The sequence below is a fragment of the Sciurus vulgaris genome (genome assembly GCF_902686455.1).
Source record: "Sciurus vulgaris genome assembly, chromosome: 5".
NCBI lineage: Eukaryota > Metazoa > Chordata > Mammalia > Rodentia > Sciuridae > Sciurus > Sciurus vulgaris.
The window spans coordinates 176,718,400-176,736,610 of NC_136465.1; the positions used below are offsets into that span (position 1 = coordinate 176,718,400).

The window sequence follows — 18,211 nt, forward strand, 5'->3', positions numbered from 1 at the left end:
GGATGTAACACGAGCCCAACCAGAGTCTCAGCAACCGTTTTTTATTTTTGGCAGATGATCAATGAGATGATTTGAAAATATATGTGGAATTATAAGAGACCCAGAATATTCCAAACGATTCTGAAACAAGAACTGCCAAGGGAAGGACTGACACTCGACTCTGAGACCCACCAAGAAGCCACAGCGTCACAACATTTGGATGCACGAGCAGACAAGTGGCCGAGAACAAGCCCCACCAGGCTCTCCCACAGACCTGAATTCACTTTCTGAAAAGACGATTAACTCAGTGGGGACAGACAGTCCCTCACAAATGGTGTTTGAACAAAGAGACACCCACACACTAAAAACAAAGAGAATCCCACTCACACCCCAGACCTTACCTTAAACAACACAGTGACCACAACGAAAAATTGTTCAGAGACCTGAATGTGAAGACTAGAACCACAGACTTCAGAAGGCACCAGAGGAATCCGTCGGACTTGGAGGTGAAGAGCTTCACATTCCAACAGGAACATAATTAGAGACGATAAAGCAAACTTCAAGAATAAAAGCTCCTGCCAGGCACGTGGCACTCCCTGTAATCCCTGCGCCTCGGGAGGCTGAGGCAGGAGGATGGCAGGTTCAAAGCCAGCCTCAGCAACTTAGTGAGGTGCTAAGCAGCTCCATGAGACCCTGTCTCTAGATAAAATCTATGAAGGGCTGGGGATGCAGCTCAGTGGTTAAAGCCCCTGAATTCAATCCCTGGTACCCTCCGCCCAATAAAATAAAATACTCCTGAAGGGGGAAAGAGCGTAGGAACGGGAGCTCAAGCCCCACGCTGGGGGAGCACACGGGCAGCCCACCCACTCCACAAGGCTTGTACCCGATGTACCCAGAACTCTCAGAGCTCCACCACCTGAAACAACCCACTCAAAAAACAAGCCAAAGCTCTGACCAGAAACCTCACTAAGGAAGATGCACTGATGGGAAATAAGCAAACGAAACGACCCTGAACGTCGTTATCAGGGAAATGCAATCTGACTCTCACCATCTAATTACCCAGGGAGAGGCTGCTGTGGGCCTGTCCCCATGGCTGAAGTGGAACAGAGTGACCAAGGGCACTGGCATCCACGCCGCTGGGCCAGGCGCTCCTATAGTGCAGGGACCGTCCAGCAGCGTCCTGAGGCCTGACGCTCACTGCTACGGGCTGAAGGTTTCCCCGCTCACGGAAGCCCTGGTCCCCACGTGAGGCAGGAGAGCCGGGGCCCTGGAGGCAGCTGGCCTCGGTGCCTTTGCAAGCACACGGCTGCTTCCTCCCCCTCCTTCTCTCTTCCACCAAGGACAGAAAAGCGCCCGTCTGCCCGCCAGAGCCCTGGCCAGGAATCTAAGTGGCGGCTACTTTGATCTCACTTCCCAGACTTCAGAACTGCGAGAAAGTCCATGCCGTTCGCTGCGTGGTCTGTGGACAGTGGCCTGAGCGGACACGGCACGTCCCAAGGCTCAGTCCTCCCACTCCTAGCAGGGCACTGGGAGGGCGAGGGCCTCGCCTCGCCTCCGAAGCCCCCTCCTGTGAGGGGAAATTGGCCATCTTGCAATCACAGGGAAGAAGCCAGGTGACCCTAAGGGGATCCAAGCCCCTAAAGTTTCCAGAAAGTTCCAACCTTGGCAGAGCGGACCTCAAGTTGACCTGTGGCTAGTTAACTATCTGCCCTGCAGCTTGTGCGTTTTGCAGGGGGTGGGAGGAAGGAGAGCATCAAACCCAGCTGTCAATCAAGCTGCCAATCAACCCCAGATCCACAGGGGAGAAGGGGAGGAACTAGCACAGTCCGGTGAGAGCGAGTCCCCTGTGCAGACGAGGCCTTGCGCTCCCTCACAGCTCGGCCACTCGCTCTCCCACCTGCCCATGCCGAGACTCGTAAAGTGTGTGAAGCAGCCATTTGTTACGGTCCGACCTGGAGACGGCCCAAGTGAGTCCCAGCAGGAGTGCAGGGCAGACCACACCAGGTCCACAGGAGGAAGAGCGCTCAGCAGCGACGGGAGCGCATGGCGAAGCTCAGAACCCTGCTGCTGAGGAAGCTGGGCTCCAGGGCTAGGGTGCAGCCCCGGGAGGAGCACTGGCCGGGTACACCGCTCTGGGCTCCAGCCCAGCCCAGAAAAAAGAAAGGAAAAACAAGGCCGGCCGATCCCAGAAGGGAGATACTGCACGACGTCATTCATCTAAACTTCTGAAAAACACAGTCCAAAGTGCAGAAAATAGTTCAGAAGTTTGTGGAGGAGGGAGGGAGGGAGGGAGGCTGGGAGGAAGCAAGGAGTCCAGGAGGGCAGGAGGGAGCTTCTGGGAGTGAAGGGCGTGTCCACACGTGCCACTGTCCCCACCGCTTCACGAATCACCCAGGCCGGGCTTCCGCACTCCGCTCTCCATGCCAGCCCGCTTTCTGCTGCTGCAACAAAACACCTGAGGTGACCAACTTCATGGACAGAAGGGTTGATTCTGGCTCCCAGTTTCAGAGGCTTCGGTCCATGGTCACTCAGCCTGTGGCAGCGCAGGAGGTCATGGCAGAAGCACAGGGCAGTGGAGGGCGGTTCAACTCGTGGCACCCGGGAAACAGGCGAGAGACACAGGGGTCCCGATATCCTCCTGGAGGCAGCCCCCGTGACCTGACCCTCCATGAGGCCCGAGTCGACGACACCCCCACAGAGCTGTTAAGGACGCACGCATTTCCTTTCACCCGGGATCTCCACGCCCTCATGACTGCGCAGAGGGTCTCCCGCAGAGCCCTTCCCCAGAGGACGCTGGGTGCTTCCCACCCCTCTCGGCTGGATCCCTGGAGGCTCAGGTCCTGCAAGCTGACAGTCGCCTGCCTGACGCCAAGTCCTCCAAGGTGGATAGGAAACTCACTTTGGACGCGCAGGAATCGAGTGTGCAGTGCGGTAGAGACCATCCTGCCAGGCCAGGGGCCGCGCCTACACAGCAGCCCCGGCCCTCAGCACTGCCTAGCGTAGATGTGGGCTGTGGGAACCGTCTCCCCAGGGACCGTGGAGTCCCCCCTGCCCTGTCCTGCCCAATGATGTGACCCCAGGCGGCGGGGGCAGCTGCAGTGGACGTCTGACTGAAGCTCCCAGGAGAAGCTGCCCACCTGGGAAATGCAGCCTGGAGAGGCCACTGCCCCACATGTTCTGCAAAGCCACGGTCACTGAAGCCTCACGCCTCTGGCTTCCTGAAGGCACCTCCCCTGGAGTGGGCATGCGAGCAGGGGCTCCCGGGGGCGCGGGCACCAGAGACCCCACTGGGATCAGGCGACAGGAAGGAACCCACTTGCTGGGGCTCCCTCAGGTCCAGCCTGGCCTGCCTGCCTCTGCCTGCTTCCTGAGTGCCCAGCCACTCTGCCCACGTGGCTCCTGAGCTGGGTGGGTGGATGTTCGTCACATGCCCGTGTCTGGTGCCACTGCACCAGCTTGGCATTTCCATAGGGGTTCTGCTCCTGGGGGTTTCCGCTTCTGCACCTGTGTGTCCCATGAGTGTGTCTGTGGTTCTGAGCCTTTGTGACTGGTCAGGACTAGGGACTGGAGACTGGGGACACTGAAGTACTGTCCATCCACCTTGGGGATTGTCACTCATGGAGGGGAGAGAACAGGAAGCCAGGAGAGGAAGGAAAGGCCGGAGGCTGCTGGGGGTGCAGAGCCCCGGAGGGAGAAAGAGCAGGGAGGGTTTGCTCGACTCCCTGCTGTGCTATGTTCCCTGGAGGGACACACAGCAGGTGCCATGCGCCGACAGGTCCCCAGAACCAACAGTGCCGCCTGTGCCTCCAGTGCACCCATGGACTTCTCCACCAAGGACACGCCTGACGCCCGCCAGCCCATGCTGCATCCGAGCCACTGCCCAGGGCTGCAGCCTGCAGCTCTTAAGGGAGCACCGGGGCCCCTGAGCCAGGCCCTTGGGACCAGGGCTGCACCTGCCAGGCCCAGGGCCCCAAGCACCAGAGAAGCGAGGATTCTGAGTCCAAGCCCAGGATCCCCGAGCTTCCGGGAGGGGCTGCCGGGCAGGGTCCCTCCACGCCACTGACTCGGCACAGTGGGCTCCCTTCCCAAGCATCCTTCTGCTCTCCGCCAACCTCTCCATGCCGAACTGGTGTCTGGGCGCGCTCCAATGCCTCTCTGCTTCGAGGCCCACCCAGCGCATGCTTTCAGACACCTCCTGTAAACAGGCCTGCAGATGCTGCTCTGGCACGGCTGTCCTGCCCCGGCCAGAGCTCTTCGCTGCGGCGAGGCAACCACCCCACGGGCTCTCCTGCCAGCCCAGGTCATTTATGGCTGCACGTTTGTCAAGATGAATGAGCTCCTGGTGACTGCGTTTACAGCTCTGAGCATTTTAATAAGGAAAAAAAGACCCATAAGAGCCAGATAACTTCCCATTTTTCCTGCATCAGCTGAGTCACGTGGGCAGCCCAGAAACGGTAGAAACTCAGATGGGGGTGGGGGGACAGGCGGGACGAGGCAGTGTCAGCGCAGAGCCCACGGTCCCGTCCGCGGAGGCTGCACGCAGCTTTGGAAACGTCTGTGAGTGCGTCAGGTGCCCTGGGGCTTGGCCAGGAGCGGCGGCAGGAGGGAGGGGTGCAGGTTCTGGCTCTGATGGGGACCTGGTGAGACCACCATGCTTCTCACTGGTGTCACCTGCAGCACACGAGGACTCAAGGGATGGTGTCCAGGGCCAGTGTAGTGCCACAGCAGGACAGTAAGCACTGGGAGGAGGGAGAGGGCCAGAGTCCCCCACCCTGGAATGGGGCTGTGCAGCAATGCCACTAGGGGACAGTAGGGCAGTAAGTGTGCCTGAGAAGTTCAACCCAGGCCCAACCAGGAGCACACGCCCAAGACGGATGGCACAGCTCTGGGTCAGCCCGTGCAGGTGGCCCTTCTGCTAGAGGTTAGACAAATGTCTACATGTTGAAGACTTGGTACCAGGTGGCGCTACGGGAGGTGCTGGGACCTCCAGGGGGACCTGATGAGGGACCTCTATGTCACCGGGAGGCCCTTGAAGGTTGGCGGACCCCATCTCCTCTTCTGCCCCCTTGCTTTTGTCCCCTGGCTCGCTCGGTGAGCAGCTGCTCTGCTCCCCTTCATCCCGCCCAGCACCCCACCAGGGACCCGGAGTCATCTTGGGTGGGACCCTCTGGACCCAGGAGCTATACAGACCTTTTCTCGGAAATTGCCACAGATGTTCCATGACAGCCACATGAAGCCACCCACCATACCACCTGCCTCCAGGGTGGGGCCTGCCCCCCTGCTGTGGTCACTGTCCTCCTGGCCACCGGCCCTGTGGCACATGCCCTCCCCTCCCCAAAGCCAGCACCACTGCCACCTGCCCTCTGCCAGCTCCAGGAGGCCACGCTCCGCCTCCCCTGCCCTGAGGCCCTCTGGGCTCCCTCCACTGCCTGCCTGGTGGGCTTTGCGCAGACTCCCCTTGCCAACATCACCCAGCAAATAGCAACGCTCAGGGTGGCTGCTGGCTCTGCCCACAGCTCCCACCCCGGCCCCGACTCCAGGGGGTGCTGCCTTTCCGATCTCCACTCGCCTGCAGGACGGGGCTCTTGGTGGGCGCCATCTAACGAGGGCCTGGCTCCCCTGGGCTCCGCGATGGTCAGGTCACAGTGGGCAGCAGGGAGCGGGACTCCTCCCATTCACAAACCAGGTCCCAGACCCTCACCGCCTGAGGAGGCTGCCGCCCACCACCTGCAGGTGGTCATCGTCACAGCTGGGGATGCAGGTGGGAGCCCCACCTGGGACACCCTTCTCCAGAGCTTCTCCACTCGGGGACAATTCCCCAAGGTAGCCTGACTACCTTGCAGGGAAAGGAGAGGAGCCCTGGTCCTGAGCATCCCATATTCCTGCATATTTCACTGACTGCAACTAACCTGGCCTGGGAGGTAGCGCTGGGCAGAGGACACTGGGGTCTGGGCAAGGCGCGGTGGCCCCGGGATGCTCATTGGGTGGGGCCCCCAGGGCAGCAGGGCAGAATCCCGAGTTCCTGCTTCTGCAGCCCGCTGCCATGGGAGAGGTGCTTGCCAGAGCTCTGGCTTCCCATGCCCTGGGGCACTGTGCGCCTGGCCGGGTGAGGGAAGTGGAGAAGCAGCCGCAGAGGCTTCTTCCTCCCCCCACGCGGCTGAGTCGGCGTGTGCGCAGCCCCGGAGCCAGACGCCGGTTTCTTCTGGGGTTGCAATTTTCCTCGCGTCTTTACAGAAGCGCTGCGATGTGCGGAAAGATAACAAGCCAGCCACACGTCAATAGCCGCTGATAAATATTAATACAACATAAGCACCACATTTACTGTCGTGTGAACCAGTTTATGATTCACAGATGAAATCCAATGGCTGCCTTTATCACCGTCAGGAACGAACCAGCCCATTCCATGCGCTGCTGCTGCTGGCGCACGGTGGCGGGGCCTGGCCTCTGCTGCAGGCCGGCACGCCCGCTCCACACCAACCCAGCTCGTCCATGCAGGGACATCGGGGGTCAGCTGGAGTCCACATGAAGGCCCAGGGAAGTGCCAGTTAGCCACACCAGTTGGCTGCCTCCTCCAGCCACAGTTCACAGCCACGGCTCTGGCCAGCAGTGGACAGGCCACAGAGCTGCCTGTGCATTGGGATCCCTTGATGGCACGGTCCCTCCAAGCTCGTCACTGCCTTCCCCACTGGACAGGTGGGAGGCACTTGGCCCAGAGGGCTGCGTTAAGAGCTGCATTTAGTGCCAGGCGTGGTGGTGCACACTTGTGATTCCAGTGCTCAGGAGGCTGAGGCAGGAGGATCACAAGTTCAAAGCCAGCCTCAGCAACTTACCAATGCCTCAGCAACTGAGCAAGACCCCGTCTCAAAATAAAAAATAAAAAAGGGCTGGGGATGTGGCTCTGTGGCTAAGCACCTCTGGGTTCAATCCCAGCACCCAAAACAACGAGAACTGCCTGTAGCAATGGCAAGAGCCCCCCACCACAGACAAATGCGCCATGAACCTGAGCCCAAGTGACTGCCCCTCCTCCCTGGTGACCACCGCAGGACCGTGCCTGGGTGGTGTACAGCCAAAGTACAAAAGCAGGGGACACAGAGGACACCGGCCACTTCTGGAGTGTTTTAGCCCTTCAAAAATAGGACCAGAAGCAACTGAGAAACGTCCATTTACTTGGGTGGAGGGACAGGTTACGACAGTACTCTCTGCACACTGCATAATTAACAAGTAAGCACAGGAGGAGGCAGAGAGGCTGGGTAAGGTGGTGCACCTGGAATCCCACTGACTCAGGAGGCTGAGGCAGGAGGATCACAAGCTTGAGGCCAACCTTGGCAATTTAGTGAGACCTTGCCTCAAAATAAAACAAGAGACTGGGGATGTAGCTCAGAGGTAGAGCGTCCCTGGGTTCAATGCCCAATACCCAGAGAGAAAAAGTCCACAAAGGCAGAGAGGCAGCTCTGTGGAGAGCAGGCAGCCCAAGGCTTCCTGGAGGAGGGTCTGCGCTGCTCCCGTGGCTGGCCTAGAATGGTCCAAGTGGACAGTCAGGGACATGTATGGCGACCAGCAGATGGACTGGCAGGCAACAGAGGGGCGGGGCACCCACAGAAGGGACAACCAGGGCCTTGAATGCCACACCCAGACACTGCTCTGGGGGCAGCAGAGCCTAAGGGCCTTGACGGAGGCAGAGCAGGCATGGCCCTGCTGCCAGGGCAGAGGCTCTGCCACCTGTGCGCCGGGGGAAGGCCAGCAGGGTCCAGCCTTCAGACAGCGGACCGTCAGCCTCCCCGGGGCTCTGAGGGGCAGGCAGACACACCCAAGGCCTCAGGGTGCTGAAGGCTGCGTGGGCAGCCTCCTGCCGGCCGCGAAGGCCCTCCTGGTCCCGCGAGGCCCTTCCCCAGCCGCGGCACCCACACAGCTCCCAGGCAGCGCCCACCCAGGTGAGCCGCTGGTCTGAGCCAGAGCCCTCTTTGGAAGCCGGTCATCAAGGGGGAGCCCATTCTACGGCTACGATCCAGGGTGCTGAGTGCGCCCGGCCAGGAGCACGGCAGGGCAGGGACTCTGCGGCCCGGCACAGGCGGCTCCTGCCCAGGGTCCCGGTGATCCTGACTGAGCCTCGGCCAGCCTAGGCAGGTGCCCCGAGACCCAGAGCAGCCGCCCCGACGGGAGATGCTCTTCATCAGAAAGTGCAGACGACACAAGTGACGAGCCTGTGCTGACATTCACAGCCCTGCCCGCGGCCTTGGCGTCGCCGAGCGGCTCGATTGACTTGGAAGGATGTGATTTTATGCTATTTAGAGGAAACACACACTCTAAGAGGCGGCGTGGACCGAGGATCGGGCTCTGACTGCCAGGGTGCGCAAAGACACAGCCACGGGGTCCTGGCAGCCCCAGGGGTGGGGCGGGCTGTTCTGGAAGCTTCCACACAGAAGGGGCAACCTCTGAAGTCACCAGGGCTCTGTGCTGAGGGCGACCACGAGACCAGCTAGGAGAGCTGTGACCACGTCGCCTCTGTTGGAAAGCGAATGCTGCCTCTGGAAGGGAACTGGCTGGAGGGGCTGGAGCCCGGCAGGACCCTCCGTCCACCCTGCCCACGGGAGGAGCCACCCACATCCCTGCCACGGACCGAGACCGGCATAACCATCAGCCTGCTGGGAGTGTCCCACCCTGAGGGGCCGGCCCAGAGAAGCCAGCTGCCCTGTCCCCCAGGAGGGCAGAGCCAGGCAGGGGCTGGAGGCCCTGGGGCTGTTTCCTTCCCCCGTGTTTCCTGGACCAACATAGCAAATCCCATCCCGAAGAAGGGGAGGTGGGGGGCTCCCCTACCCCAGGGAGGAGGGTGGCGCGCGTGGTGGGCGCCTGCTCTTCCCGCGTCCCCGCGCGCTCAAGGACTCGGGAGTGTTCATGTCACTCCTTGGTCAGAGGGTCACATCACTCCTGGGGCCCCCGGTGTGCCTCCCGGCCTCGGCACCATGGACTGCGAATCTCACTTCCACCTGTTTGGTAACGTGTGCTCCCCGGGCCTGGTTCTCATCAGCCTCCCACTTTTGTGGACCCACAGGCTAATTTAGGGGACCCCAGTTGTGACGGCACCACGGGAAGCCCACAACTGCCCACTGTGTTCCCCTGTGGAGAGGCAGTGAGCCTCGCAGGGCAGGACCAGCTCTCCCCAGTGAGACCCCGGCCCTCCTGAGGGCTGTGGGCGCCTCCGGGTGGCGGGAAGCTCTGCCTTGGATGCGTACTGGTTGCCTGGGTGCAGACTTGTGTCAACACCTGTCAGGCTGCTTGTGTGGCCTTCACTGAGAGTGACCTGCACGTCCGTTCTTAGCCGACCCCTTCCTCTGGGCCTCCACGCCCACGCCCCAGCTCTCCGAAGCTCGTCAGCCTCACAGACCAGGCTCTCTTCCCGAACCTTCTGGAAGGTGGGGAAATAAGGCTGGGAGGTTCTAGGCCAAGCCCTGATGTCTGCCAGGAGCCCTTCAATGTTCTGAAGTTCAAATGGAAAACGAGGAAACAGAGCCGCAGGCCTCCATCCGGACTGCGCGGATTCCGGGCCCCTCTCTGTCCCTCACGCAGCCACTGGGCAAGGGCTTTCTGAGAAATTAACTGTGTCCAGACGGCTGACCAGCGGCAAGGCTTCAGCGGCACCCGCAGCACACACCAGGAGCTGCCCACTGCATGGCCTGCAGCACAGCAGGCGGGGAAGGGCCTCCGGTCAGGAGATGGGGCCACCGGTGCACCCACAGGCCTCCCTCCCGTGGTCCCATCCAGCAGGTGGCTGGCGGGAGGAACTGAGTCTGCTGCTCACGGCCTCCCTGCCCTGGCCCACCTGCTTCCCTTGGGACACAGGGGTGGACAGCAGGACACACTGGGGTAGCAGAGAGGGGGTGCAAGTGTTTAGAGGAGCAGGGCACCCATGAGCACCGAGCGAGAGGGACCCCCGCTCACCACAAGTGATGTGCTGCGGACAGGCTGTGAGACTGTCCTGGTGAAGCTAGAGAAGACTCCCGGGACAGCCCCATGTCCCACGGGGGGACTTCCACAGCAGGCCATGGAGGGTCAGGAGCGTCCTGGGCACAGGGACGGCCTAGCGGGGCCAGCATGGTGGCTCAGGAAGCCCCACGTGGCCAGAGCACTGGGAACACCTGTCAGAGGCCGGACTCGGCAGAGACCACGCCCCTCGGCTGCGACCCGAGCTCCGGGCAGCTCCTGGAGGCCCTGGCCCTCCCTCCACCCAGCCCTCTCCTGCAGAGCCGCCAGGATGCCGCGGCCCCAGCCCCACTGACCCTCGCTTCCTATCAGGCTGCCGGGCGCCAAACTCAAACTCACCTGAAGCTCAGCAGCCATCGCTGAGGCCCCCAGGACCCAGGGACAAGTGGACAGCACCTGCTTGGCACAAGAAGCAATTCCAGGGCCTCGGAAATCTCAATGCTCAGCTAAAACGGCACCACGCAGTGTGCAGGCCCATCTGCGCTGCAGGGAACAGCGTCCTTCCGGCCCCAGCACACGCAAGGCTCCCCTGGAGGCACCAGCACATGGCCCAGAATGACATGGCCCCTGACCCTGGGCTCTCCCCATGGTCACACAGGGACAATCGTGTCCTCAGAGTTTGCCCTAACCGTGAAGGTCCCGAGCACTGGCAGTTATCACAAGGGTGGCCTGGCCTCCGGCAGCCATGACTCTGATGAAGCCATTGAACCTCTGAGCCTCAGTCTCCTCATCTGAGAAGTGGGGACATGATGCCAGCTTCACACAGTGGAGAAGAACCAGTGAGACGGGAAAGCAAGGCCCGGCTCGGACGGGACAGCCCTGTCGTCCCTGCCCGGGGAAGCAGGCCCAGCCTCGGGCACAGCCAGCTCTGAGCTGGACCCCGGCTGAGCCCGTCACCACGCTCAGCAGCACGTGGGCCCAGAGAAGGCGCCGCTGCCCGGAGACGCGAGACACCATTCCCTCCGTGGGGGTGGTCTCAGTAGGACGTCACTTCCGGCTGGAAATGGTGTTGAAGATGAGCTTCAGATTCTGAGGTAGCTGTGCCGGAAGAACGGAAAACGCTCTGGTGGGTAAACACGGTGGAGGTCACCTCTGCAGAGTCCCCCGGGATCTGACATCTCCATCCCCAGGAAGAGGCACCACCCTCCTCCAGGAGCTGTGGAACGGGGCTGCGGGCTCCGCTCTTCCACCCCGCGCAGCCTTTCGGGGCTCCTGCCTGCCCAGCCTCGGGGGCACAGGCCTGGGAAGCTGCCAGTAGCACCTGGTTCTGACAGCGGCTCACTGTGGAGGCCCCAGCCTGGGCCCGCCCTGTGCCTGGCCTGGCATGAATGCCCTCCCGGCCTGCGACCATGCACTAGCAGTCCCTGGCCCGGGGTCCCCAAGTGCTTTCCTTGGAGCTTCAGGTCTGGGTGACATCTAGCCATACCTCCTGGCACCCGGCTGGTGAGCCCTGGAAAGTGGCTAAAGTGAACTGAGATCCACTCCGAGGGCGATACGCACACAAGACGCCTAAAACCAGGTGTGAGTCCCTTAAAAGGCTAACCACACGTTGAAATGACAAGGTCGGACGTGTGGGATCACACAAAACACCCGATCCCACCCGATTCTTTTTACTTCTTTAAAGGATGGACAGGGAGCACGTGTGGGCTTTCAGAGGTGGCGGAATGCTCTGGGTCTTGATCGGGTGTAAGTTACTTGGGTGTACGCAACTGTCAAAACTCGTCAACGGTGCAATTAAGGTCTGCGAATTTCAATGTATGTAAATTATATCTCAGGAAAAAATAGATATTAACATAGGGAAGAGTGACAGCTCCTGCCACGTGGCAAGACGGGGTCCCGGGGGGCCGCTGGAGAGCCCCAGAGAGGGACGCAGTCCCAGAGACGGACACCCGCCCTCCCTGGGCAACACCCTGTGGGCGGCTTAGTTGGTCGGAATGCTCATGTGAGGTGGGGTCTGGGAACTAAGGGGCCATCTCCAGGAGGGGCCCAGGGCTGTGCTGGGATCAGGAAGGGGCAAGATCTCTGGTGGCACCGACAGAGCTCTGGACTCAATATGGGCCACGGTGCAGATAAGACGCACAGACACTGTCCACCTCGGGGCTTTGCAGGTGAGTGTCCTCCCTTCTCTGAGGTGCACCCAAAGCTGGCTGAGGACTGAGAGAGACGGAGGACCTCAGCAGACCCCACTCAGGCTCCCGGCTGTGGGCATGAGGCCACAGAGCAGGTGCCACCAGCGGTGCCATTTGTGCAAGTGCAAACCCGCTGCCTCCGCCAGGACCTGGGAGGAACGTCCCGGAACCCCTGCGGCTCCCCGACCAGGCAGCGCCCGCTGCCTCCTCCCGGCCAGACGGTGATCCCACTCCTCTGGCCAAATGACCCACCTCCGCGCTGGGAGCATAGGACCCTCCTCGCCTCCCTCCCTGAGCCCGAGCCCGGGGTCCCCACTCCCACTGAGAGGGTCAGCTGTGCTCCCGTCCTGCCCGTCCGCTGGGCGCCACACCGCAGGGCCCTGCCCGGCCACGTCCTCCCAGCAGCACGCTGGCCGCAGCCTCTGCTCAACAGCAGCCGGGCCACGAGAGCGTTTCCGTTCCAGATGGTTGGGTCTCAGGTTATGGGGACACGGGAAGGAAGAGAGCAGCCCTGGGAGGGGAGGGAGGTGGCCGAGATGCTGCTGGACGGCCAGAGAAGGGCAGTGAGGGGCGGGAGGCGGAAACAAGCTGCCACCAGGCCTCGTGCGCGGCTATAGCACAGGAGGGGGACCTGAGGTGCCGGGTCTCCCTGCCGAGAAGGGCCCTGGCTGAGGGGCATTGGGGCCCAGGTCGCGGAGTGCCTAGGACAGAGGGACAAGACGGGACCAGGCAGAGCTCTCAGTGGCCGGCAGGCAGCACAGGCGAACGCGGCAGAGGCATGGACGAGCGACAGCACTCAGCAGGCTGTGGGGCATGAGCACGCGTCTCTTCGTGGGATATCACTTTGTATTAAAATGCCAACTTCTAAAAGCTTGGCCCAAAGCTTGGACTCTCAGCACACATTCGCTGCGTGAGGAGAGAACTTGGTGACCGACAGGGCGACCCAGCCTCGTGTGCTGCAGGCGGCCCATTCAGATGTCACGCCCCAAGCATGCTGGCAGCAACCATTCTCTTCTACACTTGAGACAACGGAGGGTCAGAGAGGCTGGGTCACTTGTCTGAGGTCACCCAGTCGCAAGCTGGGGATACTCAGGGAAATGCCAGAGACCTGGAGTCCCAGGCTGCACCTGGCCTCCCTTGGTCTTCCCCATGTCCCCAGCCACCAGGGCTCCCTGTGAATCACAAAGCATAGAGCACATGCCGGCTGGGCTCTCGGCAGTGGCCATGGCCACCTGGGCCTTTCTGGGGCCTTTGAGGGAGAGGGTCAGGGCCAGGTGGCTCCTACACTTCCAAAAGGAGCTCAGTGCCCTCCTCCCCCAGGCCCAGCAACTGCTCAGAACCACCACAGGTGGAAGGGCAAGAGGACCTGGGAGTCTCAGGTCCCTGACCCAGGCAGGCTGAGCACCCCACTGGAGGCCTGGGGCAGGGCAGGGGGTGGGGGACCAGAAGGGCCAGATGCCAGCTCTGGACGCGCCTGTGCCAACCCCACCTCACCAGACTCAGAAAAGAGGCAGAATATTTGGGGCTAGAACTTCAAGCCCTACGTGTGTTCCAGGCCATTGGACAGAGCCCGCCAGGCACCCTGTGAAGGGCAGCAGATGAGCCTGTTGGCTTCCTCAGCTCCAGCACCCGGCAACACAGCCCAGGGTGCTGAGCAGACACAGGACCCCAGCTACGCGGGCGGAACTCAGGCGGGGAGAACCAGGCCCCTGATGGCACAGCGGGCTAACCCTGAGGGCGCCACGATCATCTCCCCACACTCCCGGGATGCCCGACCCAGGCAGGCTGACCACACTGTTCCCAGAGTAGCTGCCCACTGGGGCACTGAGGCACAAGGCCCGGGACACTCCGCCAGGGCTCAGAGCCAGAGGCGGCACCTACAGCTCCCAGTCCGGCCTCTGAGCCGAGACCGAGAGGAGCAGCTGGAGAGCCACAGGGGACAGCACGGCCCCCGCCACCCGCGAGCCACGGTAGGAGCACACCTGGCAGGTGCAGGCCCTGGCAGGACCTGCTCCCCAGCGTGACGGGCGAGCTGGGCAGCCCTGCCCGCCAGTCGCACTCCCCTCCCTGTCCCCAAGCACACCTGGTCTTCCTTCCTGTGGCCTCTGCTCCTGTTCCCTCCCCTGGTGCCTCAGGACACGACCACAGCACATGGGTTTCCCTGCCTGACCCAGCAGAGCACAGTCCCCACACCCATCCCTGCGCCTGTCCCCCAAAGCTGAGCTCTGTCTCTGCGCCTGTCCCCAGCGGTGCATGGTCCAGGGCTGAGGGACACAGAGGCGTTGGGGGTTGACTGCACTAACATGATGGTCCCCAGGAACTCTGGAGGACAAATGCCAGCCGCTGTTCCCATCTCAAGCAGGACCTGGTGGGGAGGGGTCCCCACAGGGCTGGGCCCTGCAGTTCCTCCATGGGACGCAGTTGGCTCCAAGCTGGCCTCACTCCACTGTCCCCTCGGGAGCCCTGGCAGCTGGCTGGCACCTTGACCACTGGGCCACCCTGCAAGTCCTCCTTTTAAGCCAAAGGACGGGGTTCTGCCGATGGCCCCAGGAAGTGAGAAGGCTCGCCCTGCAGCCCGGGACCAAGAGCACGTCACTGAGCTCCTGCTGTGCACCAGGCATGGGGTCTGCATCTGCAGCTCTCACCTTGGACTCTTACCTGATACCAAGGGTGGCACTGGCACAGGCCCAGGTGTCCTGCCCAGGGGCACACCCTACACTACACCAGCCAAAGAAAATGCCAGTGCCCAGACCAGGTGCCAAAGCTCCTTCCAGGAAGCCAGGACGCCTGCAGATGGAAACCTTGAGCCAGGTATGCAGTAAATACTCAATAAAATACCCTGTCCCCGACTCCAAGGTCCCTGGAGGAGTATTCTGAATCCGCGATTCCAAGGTGCTCTGCTTGCTCTGGAGAGCCTGTGATCCTCTGAACACCCCAGAGGTTCAGCGACCTCAGTGGTCCCCAGTGACCTGAACATGGTGCCTGGCAGGTTTCCTGGCTACACCGGGGACTGTCAGAGTGAGAGGCAAAGCTCAGCCATGCGCCTGGTCAGCCCCCAGGAAGGCTGAGTCCTGCACGCTCCGGGGAACCTCCCTCCTTCCCAGGAAGCAAGGGGCTGGGAAGCAGGGGCCAAACCTCAGGCCTGGTCCCAGCCCTGACCAGCCCCGTCCTCTCTGAGGCTGAGTGCCACAAACACCAGAGCCACCAAGTCCCTCCGTGGGTGTACTGATGACCGACAGGGCAGGGTGGCTGTCATGGGGCCGAGGCCCAGGCCCTGGCAGGAAGCACCAGCCAGTCCGGAGTGATTTCCCAGGTTGCTCTGCTTCAAGCAGAAGTTGAAGCAATTGGCACATCAACCTGGAGGTGACAACTCGCAGCTCCGTGGGCGACCCCTCCCCAGGCCTCGTGGGGCCAGGGCTCGCTGGGCTCTGCGGGGGGTCATGCCTCCCGCTCCTCTCATTTTCCTGCTCTTATGAATTGTTACCAGTCTCTGCTGCAGCAGCGCGCCAGCCCCAGAGCAGCTCTGAGCACAGTGACCACCTCTGAAGGTCTCTCTCCAGGAGTGCTGGGCATGGGGCCAGGGGCTTCCAGCACAGTGGAGGCTGCCCAGGGGCCCAGCCAGCCTCCAGGTCCCCCAGCCTCTGGGTGGGTGGGTTTGACAAGGGGACCTCAGGGCCTTCAAGCTCTCGCCGTCTTATTTGATTTGGAACAAAGGATTGGAAAGTTCAAGAAAGGGCCACAGTAACCAAGTGCCACAGAGGTCCCAGGTCTATGCCACAGGGAAGGAGGGGACAAACAGTCCCGCACCCGAGGGTGCACGAGACGTCAGGGCCCGCGAGACGTCAGGGCCCAAACACACGTGGTGAATCAGCACCGGCCGAGAGCACAGCCAATGAAAGGGCTCTAGCTCCCGGGAGCCCCACGGGCAGGGACCGCACTGTGAGCTTCCACGGACCCGCGCACGTCCTCTGCCTCCGTCACAGGGAGGACACAGAGCAGCAAGGTCCCCGAGATGGCCTAGCAGGACAGGTGGGCTGGCTCCACACACCCTGGTTCCTCACTGCCGCCCACCCGGGTGCCTTCTCAGCCCGGGAGGCCCCTTCCAGAAGGAGAGCCGCGGCTGGGTGGCTACTTAAGGTAGTGCCCTGGAGGGCCTTTTCCTCTCCCACCTCAAGCAGGCCCCGGGCCCGTGTCGTTCGTTCGTCCGCTTGTTTGTTGGGATCCCCGTGGCTGCTAAGTGCATGCTTGTCAACTCCCCGCCTGGGGAAAGGTCGGTGGCTCCCCCTCTCTGGGGCACGGGGGCCTTTCCTGAGCTCTCTGTGTGCCTGGGGCCCGATCTTCACCCTGAGCCTCTCCACTCAGGGAGGGGTCCTGGACTCCTCTCTCCTGCGCTGGTGCCCAGCACCACTTCCCGGGAAGGAAGGTCATGTCCAGGCCTTGCCACAGCCACCATGGACCACCATGGACAAGGACCAGGCAGGAGGCCAGGCTGCTGCCCAGCAGGTTCTCCCAGCAAGACAGCCTCCTCCACCAGCAAGGGCGTGAGGGACAGGCACCTCTGTGCCGCGGCTGCTGGACCTGCCACCTTCACCCTTCGCCTTGCCTCAGCCACTCCTGAGCCACCGGTCCACAGGGATGCCATCCTTCTCGCCACGAAACCACCATAGCCCAGGCACAACACCACACCCAGCATGAAGCACAGTGAGGTTCTAGGTGCCAAAGTCCCCCCAGGACTTCAGGAGGGACCCCTCCCTTGGAAGGAGCTTCCTAGAGGATGGGCCGGGCCCAGCACTGGGGTTGGGCTTTAGGGATGGAGCAGATCTTGGCAGGTGGCATAGGGTACGCCCTCCAGGGAGGAACGGAAAGGCCAGGAGGGGTGAGGGCAGCAAGGAAAGGGAACACATGGGGCAGTGGGCATGTGGAGCCCAGCAGCCACCACCCAGCTAGGCCCAAACCACCACCAAGCCGGAGCTCTGGCAGGGGCCTGCCTGGGTGGGCAGAGGGTAGGAACGCTGTTTTTCATTTTTGTTTTTGTTTTTGGTACCAAGCGGATTGAACCCAGGGGCACTTAACCACTGAGCCACATTCTCAGCCCTTTTCTGTATTTTATTTAGAGACAGGGTCTCGCTAAATTGCTGAGGCTGGCTTTGAACTTGTGATCCTCCTGCCTCGGCCTCCTGAGCTGATGGGATTATAGGTGGGCACCACTGTGCCCAGTGGAATGCTGGTTTTTAATAGCCAGTGCTGTGCCGCGAGTGCCCAGCAGGGGAGTGCCCTGCAGTCGGTGTCACTGCCACACAGGAGCCGCCAGGGCATATCCTTTGCCCAGCTGCAGGTGTGCACTGACACGGGAGCTGGCATGCACCTGCTGGCCCCTGGTCCTGGGAGAGAGCCCGGATGGTGTCCTGGCCACCACTCCTGGCTGCCTGACGTCGGGAAGGTCCCCTAACCTCTCTGGGCTTCAGTGTCCTGATCTGGTGAAAAGGAACTGTGGTCCTGGGCTGCTGTGACCATTGGGGGACGCTACCCAAAAGGCGCTGTGCACCAACCCGGCCAGCAGGTGCAACAGGACTGCTGGGCGTCCAGGAGGGTCCACCTGGAAGAGACCAGTGGAATCTGACCAAGCAAAGAAGTAAAGACCCACCCCACCACTGGGTGGAGAGGGCTGGAGAGGACAGAGGGCCTTTAGGATGGGCATCTGTCTCCCCCTGCCCCTCCTGCCCTTGGACATCAGAGCGTCCCGGGCTCACATCAGCTGCCCTCCGGCCTCGGCCTCTGAATCACACCAGGTGCTGCTAGGTGGCCAGCCCCTGCACAGCCCACCGTGGGATTTCCTTCCATCTCTTTTTTTTTTGGCAGGGCGGTATCAGGATTGAACTCAGGGGCACTCGGCCACTGAGCCACATCCCCAGCCCTATTTTGTATTTTATTTAGAGACAGGGTCTCATGAGTTGCTTAGTGTCTCACTTATGCTGAGGCTGTCTTTGAACTCGCGATCCTCCTGCCTCAGCCTCCTGAGCCGCAGGGATGACAGGCGTGCACCACCACGCCCCGCTCCACCTTGGGATTTCTTTATCTCCACAACTACACAAGCCAATGCCCAGGATAAACCTTCGCGAGTCTAT

The 18,211-nt window shown here is 61.7% G+C and overlaps 1 protein-coding gene across 5 annotated transcripts in view; it reads right to left on the bottom strand.

Moving 5' to 3' along the window:
- Nucleotides 1-18,211, bottom strand: part of PHF21B (PHD finger protein 21B) — a 76,544-nt gene that overhangs the window by 20,212 nt on the left and 38,121 nt on the right. The window lies entirely within an intron of this gene.